The following is a 7,896-nucleotide window of genomic DNA, read 5'->3' as shown; positions in this document are numbered from 1 at the left end:
AAGGCGTCAAGACCAAGTTCCCGTCATGCCACCACACCACAGTGACAGTAATTCCAAGAGCGCCGGTGGACAGAAGCTTATGCTCATTAATTGGTAATGAGGAGAGGAAATTACTTCCCCTAAGACGTTAACTTTCTGCTGCTCTCTTGGTGGAATTCCTTCTCTCCACCTCATTCACTAGCATGGATGCTAAAAGGGGACATCATTTATCTGCCTTTTTTTCTGGATAGTTCAAGCAACACTTTAGAGGTCAAGCTGTCCTAAGAAAAGTGGTTTTCAGTTAATGGCTAGGAAATGAAGCTTTTCTTGTCCTTTCTGGACAGTTTCTTTTGTGAAACAATTCAACACCCTTGTAACTGTTTAACTCTTCTTTGGCCACTGGGGTATCCAGAATGGTCCAGGATTACGCCTTCTTCTTGCAACTCGGGATTCACCGTGGACTATGAAAGCCAGGACGAGCTATGAAGGGAAGGACAGGGCATTTGGAATGGGCTCCACGTCCTTCCACCTGCTCAAAGTTGGTAGGTGTCAACGACACCGGTTGGCCGATATTAGACCTTCAGTGTGTGTTCACGATGGCATAGATTTTTGTGGTCTTGGATAGATGTTGAAATTCCTATCGTGGAGGAAGAATCTGCCAGAATCTAGATGTGGGCCTGACCCCCCAACTCCTGGCCCAGCCCAGTTAGGGCCCCCTGAGGACAATGGTGATGAATCCCCCCTGCCCCCCACTAGTCCAATGACGGGCTCCTTGGGGACATGGAGGTCCTCGTAGAACTCTGGGCAGGACAGGAGATATGGCCCCTTCCTCGATGAAGGGGCTGAAATCCCTTTGGGAATAACTGTGACACAGAAGACCGTGAGCCCCATCTTACATGGCGCAGGCCCTTCGTGATGCAAGAAGGCCACCGACAGGGCTGAGCCCACCAGGCAGGTCTGAGACTCCCAGGAAAATGGCATCCACAGGGCCCCAGACTCTATCAGGACAAATGATTTCCAAGGATGTGGGCCAGAGAGGTGGTTCTCAAGTGTTAGCAGGCGTTAGAATTATCTAAAGGACTTGCTAAAACCTAGATGTTGGGCTGCACCCAGGGAGCTTCTCATTGAGTGGGTGTGGGTTCGGATAATTGGCATTTCTAACAGGTGCCCAGGTGACATGGATGCTGCGGGTCTGAGACCACACTCAGAGAACGCCTGAGCTGGAACATGAGCTTGCCAGCCTGCCCCTGGTCCTGTCTGGTGTTGTCTGAACAAGCCCATTAAATTAGCTCTGCCTTTCTGGTGGGGCTGGTTTCTCACCCCGGCATCTCCCACCCTCACTCCTGGGTTGGCCTTTGAGTGCCCTGATGCTCCCCAGCCTCCCCTCTGGTTCTCAGCCCTGGTCTTGGCAGCTCCCACCTTCTCTGAGGATTTCCCTGACTTCTCTCTTGGCAGGTCCCATCCTGTGCCCTGTGATAGGCCTGGTCAAGAGACTACCCCACCCCGACAGCTCCTTGCTGCCCCCTCCTGGCTCCTGGAAGCAGGACCTTGGCTGGTTGCATGATCATTAATCCTTTGAAGCCTGTCAGTCCCAGCCTTGAGCTTACATTCTAGCTGGGCAGATAAAACCAGCGCTTCACAAAGAACCTCAAAAATGTGTGCAAAGCTCGTGATTAACAGACTCAAGTGCAAGAGAATATCAAACTGTGTGTAGGTCGAGTGCACCTCTCTTAATCAATAACTTTGTTTCTGAGCTCTTCTTTCCCACAGACTGCCTCAAATAATTCGAGATAATTCACCAATGGTTGATCTGGGGCTGTGAGTGGTTCTTAATACTTTTGTGTGCAGTTGGGTTCTGCCTCCACATAGTCAACCATCTTTCTAAAGAGGCCAAGAAGAGGCAAGCCCCTGGGCTGGGAACACGTAGCGCAAGCTGTGAGGTTCCCAGGCTGGGCGACCAAGTCCGACTCAACTGCACAGGAAGCCTGGAGAAGCAAGGCAGTCACTCTACTCGTCATTTGCAGAGATCCAGGAAAATGGCGTGGAATAAATGTGTTTTAATTTAACTTGCCTGGTGTCACTTGAGGAAAAAGGGGTTCCATTACTGGCGCGGAGAAGGTCAGCATAAACTCATGTGAGATTCTGAAGGGACCTTGGGGGCTTCGGGACTGTGGCACAGAGTCTTCATTGCATCTCATTTACCCAGAACGTATGACTTTAATTTACCTGAGTAGAAGCATGTCCAGGCACTGCGCCCAAGCTTAGCTGCTGAGACAGGGAAATCTGGCGTTTGCAGGTGGAACTGGGGGGAAGAAGGAGAATGGGAGTCGGGGGGCATATGCTTAAGGGGCTTGGAGGAGAATTGGGGGAGGGATTAGAGAGGGGTGTGTGGCTGAAAGGGAGAGGCAGGGAGAGAAAAGGAAAGGGGAGAGCAGGTCTTGGGGAGGGTCTAGAAGGAGACGGAGGGAATGATGTGGCGGGGGGGTGGGGTGATGGCGACAAGGATGACAACCCTCCTCCGGCCAGGACTTCAGCTTGAGAATCAGGGTAAGGAGGGGAGAGCGTGTATCTTCCTGGGCAGAAAAAAAAAAAGGCTACAGGGCAGAGAGCAGGTAAATCTCCTGGTATCACATCAAAACGAGCATCCAAACATCTGTGGGAATGCAGGGCCTTTGTGCCGGGGATCCAGAGGCGGAGATAGAGACCGGGCGGTCTCAGTCGGGTTCTCTGCTTTTTAGTAGCTTACAGTTTACTGAGAGCCTCCCTTGTCTTCCCCCCAGACCATGCCTTTCCCAGACCCCGCAGCCCCCCACCAAAATGTAGGCATCTGTGAAGAGTTAAATACCAGCTCAAGACCAGGAGAGATTAAAATTCCTACAGCTCTAATCAACTCCACCCCAGCCCTCCAGGGAAAGGTTCCTGGCCCCCTACCTGCCAAGGTAGGGCAGGGGCCCCCGCCAGGCCCTGGGGCTGGATTCTCTGAATAGAACTGGAGTACTTGATACCCGACCCCCAGTGCCAGGGCCCACCTCTAAGCTGCTTCCCACCTCAGGGTCATCCCCCCCACCACCACCACACAGAGCCGTGGAAAGGACTCCCTGCTTCAGGGGGCATCCTGGGGCCCTTGTCCAATCATGCCCACCCACCCCACCCCACCCCGCCCAGGGGCATGAAGTTCGCAGGGCCAAGGGGATGTGCCACAGGACCCCCAAACCATCTCTAAACCTAGCTCTGAGAACTCTTACCCAATAGGCCCGGGTCTGTTCCCAGCCCTTCCTCCTGAGGGCAGACAGGGCCTCCAGCAGGTGCACCCAGGCTCAGGGGGCCAAACAGTCCCTGTTGTGGAGGTCTGGACAGGGCCTCATGCGTTGGTGGTTCTGTCACAGCAGAAGCCCCCTTGCTGTGGGTGGAGCAGGTGGTGGGAGAGGGAGGCAGGTGGGCCCCGCTGGGGCTCAGGGCAAGGAGTAAATACTCCCGCATAGTAACATGTTTGACCCAGCACTCTAAGCAATAGAAAGTTCTGGATTCGAACCTGGGTTTCCAGGCCCTTCCAAAGGTGTATTTATCAAGGTAGAAGGACAGACCATGTTTTATTTGATGGTGGTTAGTTTGAATTTTAAATCTTAGATCCTTAGATGTACAGTATAAGGCCTCCTTTGACTCAAGTCCAAGCCCTGCAAATATTGGGCAGGCCTGTCCAACTGCAAAAGCTATTGAGTGCCAGAGATGTTTCTGAAGCTTTCAGAGGAACAGGGGGCAGATCACATGACATAACACAAATCCAAACTTGCTAACATTTCCATGTAACCAGCTCTTCCCTCACGTTTCCTCCCCTCCCTCAGCCAGCTCAGCTCTTCCTGCTCCCCAGGTCCACCTCCTTGGCTTTAGCCAAGTGACATGGAGGTGAGAAGCAGCTTAGAGGTGGGCCCTGGCACTAGGGGTCAGGTATCAAGTACCCCAGCTCTGTTCAGCCTTGCAAAGCCACCTCCTCGCAACCCCCCCTACTCCCAAGACTTCTCAAGGTCCACTCAGCTCCCACCCCCCCATCCCAAACAAAAGCCTTATGCCCGATAAATAGCTCTCAGCAAAGAAAAAGCCTGTCCTTTGAAATGGTCCCGTCCCCACTTGTTTGTCCTCCTTTGCGTGATCACCGTCCACTCTCCATCACTGCTGTGTCACCGAGTCACCTCTCCTAGGCACTGAGCAACGCAAGGCCAGAGACTGGGTCTGGTTCCACTCCATGACTCTGCCAGTACTTTGTATTTTGAGAGCCTTTAGGCAAGGTGTCCTGGACAAATCTGTAGAGAAGTTGGAAGTGGAGTGAGTCCTGAAGGACAGGTAGAAGGTGGAAAATGAAGCCAGGAGAGGAAAGGCGTAGAGGGACCAGGAGGAGCAACAGTGGATTCTCTGTATCCTGTGGGCAACAGTGAGCCACTGAGGATTCTTGAGCTAGGACATGCCCACACATTAGGAAGCTCCACCTGCACAGGATTTATGGAAGTCGGGGATAGCCGAGATGCAGGGAGGAGAAGAGAACAGAGACATCTGGCCCTGGGATGTCAGAGGGGCAGGTGTGCAGAGGCAGGACAAATGGATGCTGGAGGCCATACAGTGGGTTCAGCAAAATGGCTTGCCTGATGCCACACATCTCAGTGAATCAGGACTAGAGCTCGGTCGCCGATTCCCAAGTTGTACAGCTGCATCCATACTGGGTCTGAAGACGGGAGGCTGGACTGAATCCTGAAGGAGGAGGATTGCCCAGCGGGCATGGCACTGGGTATTCTAGCCAGGTTCCCTGGGTACTGCTGACAAGGTCCAGGGTCACAGCTTTGTGCAGGAAATTTCAGTCTTCCCACTTGGGAGCAAAGCACAGGCTCTGATTTGAGTGGGGTTGAGGAACACCCCATGGGGAAGGGATTCCTGTTCACTACTGTTTGACCCTCAGCTCCTTACTCTGAGGGGTGGACGACCGAGATGCTTAGACCTGGGGCCCTGGGGGACCTGGTGAGGGGTGAGAGGAGATGGGAAATTCCTATCACCTGTACAGTGCTCTGTGGCTTCCAAAACTTATTCATGAGCATCTCATTTTCCTACCTCTCTACCTAGTGAGTCATATCCATCCTTCAAGGCTCTTCTTCCATGAAGCCTTCAATCCTCAAACTTCCTCTGTAACCTCAGAGCCCTGTGACTAGGCTCCAGTCTACCACTTGCTACCCTCTGCCCATAACAGCTGTGTGTCTCTGGCCCACTCACTTAACCTCTCTGTGCCACAATGTCATCATTCATGAATGGAGGGTGATGAAAGTATTGCCCACAGGGCTTTGAAGATTAAATGAGGTGAAATGCATTGAACAAGGGCTCCACACCTGCTAGCTGTTACGATGATGACAATGATAGCTTGTCTGTTGGTTGGTTGACTATGGGTCCGTCTCCCCACCTCTCTGCAAATTCCTTGAGGATAGGGATCTCACCTCCAGCTTGTCTGCTTCTCCCCTAGTCCCGACTCAATGACTAGCACAAAGAGACTCATTTATTCAATCCATCAGCACTCAGTGAGCATTTGATATGGGTGCTGAGCTCTGTGATAGAAAGTGGGTTTAGGTGTTCCCATTATGGCACCACAGGTTAAGAATCTGATTGCAGTGGCCCAGGTCGTTGAGGAGGCACAGGTTTGATCTCCAGCCTGATGCAGTGGGTTAAAGGATTCCGCATGGTTGCAGCATAGGTCAAAGCCAAGGCTCGGATTCAATCCCTGGCCCAGGAACCTCCATATGCTGCAGCTGTGGCCATTAAAAAAAAAAAAAAGTGGGTATAGAGAGAAATAAGAAGCTCAAGGAGCCCTCAGAGTCGAGGTGGACACAGACCTGTATATCAAGAGTGCAGCAGAGGGTCTGGGCACTGGCCGAGGCCATGAGCACAGTCAGGCACGAAGGAGGAAGCGGACAGTCTCCATCAAAGCTCTCAAATTTCTGAACTGAACTGTCCCACTTGACCCTCAGAGCAGCAGCATATAAGAATGAGGAGATAGGAGTTCCTGTTGTGGCTCAGTGGTTAATGAACCCAACAAGCATCCATGAGGATGCAGATTCAATCCCTGGCCTTGTTTAGTGGGTTAAGGATCTGGCATTGCTGTGAGCTGTGGTGTGGGTGGCAGACACAGCTCGGATCCTGTGTGGCTGTGGCTGTGGCGTAGGCCAGTGGGCTGCAGCTCTGATTTGACCCTTAGCCTGGGAACCTCCATATGCCGCGGGTGTGGCCCTAAAATAACAAAAGACCAAAAAAAAAAAAAAAAGAAAGAATGAGGAGATGGCCGTTCAGCTGAGAATATCCCACCTGGGCCTGAGTCATGGAGTTGGGCCTGAGACCGGACCCCCTCACTTCTCAAGGAGGGGCTCACAGTAGTGACCCCCCCACCCCCTCCCTGGGAAGTCCCTGCTTCCACTGCTCCTCAGCCTCTGCCCAGAGCCTTGCAGGTTAAAGGACTTCCGGGCAACATCCATTCATTCCCTGGGCTCTAGCCCAGGCCAGCCCCTGGCCTCCAGGGTATTTTTAGTTCTGGCGGCCAAGCCTGGGCGGGTGATTGGCAGCAGATGAAGCCCATGTTTTCCGAGCTTCCCGTGTTGTTCCTGGCTCAGCATGAGAGGTGGCTGGGTATGGGGAGGGGGCCGAGGCATACCTGGCACCCCAGCCCACAGCTGCCTCATTGTCCCTGGGGGAGGGGCTGGGCCACGGCTGCTGCCACTGACCCAAGGCTGGGAGCATTCTTTCCTGTTGATTCATCACAGGGAATGCTCTGGCCCCATTTGGGGCGGGGCAGGGCCACTGGGGGGACATCTGGGACATGGGCGGCCAGGGGTGAACAGTAGTCCTCCGGTGGCGGGGTCAATGTGACCTGGCAGTCACCCAGGAATCAAAAATGTCCACCTTGCCACCCTGGCCTTTATCACGGTTCTGCCTTGTAGTGATGTTTGTTTACTCCTCTGCCTCCCCCACCAGACTGGGAAGCTCCTCCCATCCAGCCGGCTGCACTGTCTAGTACTCTAGCCCCCTGTCTAGCAAGTAAGAGAAAATCAATAAAGGTTTGCTGAATGAATGAGCCTTTGGAACACACTCAGGCAAGGTGGGGGAAAGGGGGCATCAGACTGCACTGATCTGGGCTTAGAAAGGAAGCTGGGAGGCTGGGACTCTGCACATTTTACAGAAGGGGCACTGAGGCACTGGGAGGGACCAGGACAGGGGGCAAAGAATTTGGAGGAAAGGGGCTGAGATCCAGGCACCTGGGTTCTCAGCTTAGCTCACCGGACTCCGCTCTGTCAGCTTTTCCTGTTTTGTCTTATTCCACAGTCTCCCCCTGGAACCGCTCCCCCCCCTCACATACCCTTCCCCCCACGAGCCTGTCAAGGGTCAGGGCTGCCTCAATCGACTCTGTAAGGGGTTGTAGGGAGGAGTTCAGTACTCTCGTTTATGATTTATTACGTTGGGGAGCAAGTCCCATGGCTTGGGGCTCAGTGTTCCCAACTGTACAATGGGCAGAACAGAGGCCTCACGCCCCCGCAGCCCACAATAAACTTCGAGGGACCAGGACCACGGAGAGGACCAGCTATTACTCCAAAAACCTGCACCCCACCATCCTGACCTCGTTTGAGCAGAGCCCCCCGCAACGCCTGCCTCCCCCCCCAGCAGAAGAGAGTCTGCGATGTCCTAAGTAACCAAACTGGTGGGACTCGGACCCTAAGACGGTGAGGCGCTCCCACGCGGAGGGCTGCACAACTTGGGGACTGGCTGAATGTAACCCCCAGGTCAACTCTTTTGCAGGGGAGGAAACTGCGCCTCCTCCAACAGGGGAGGCCACAGCTGCACGCGGCCCGCCGGGCAAACGCAGCCCGCTGGCGCTGAGCCACAGCCCTTTCCCGGGAA

Source organism: Sus scrofa, chromosome 14 (genome assembly GCF_054392235.1).
Source record: "Sus scrofa isolate SSC_HxYL_T2T_F1_AM1 chromosome 14, Sscrofa_HxYL_maternal_Yorkshire_Landrace_v2.0, whole genome shotgun sequence".
In the NCBI taxonomy this organism is placed as follows: domain Eukaryota; kingdom Metazoa; phylum Chordata; class Mammalia; order Artiodactyla; family Suidae; genus Sus; species Sus scrofa.
Note: the sequence above shows the minus strand (reverse complement) of the source record.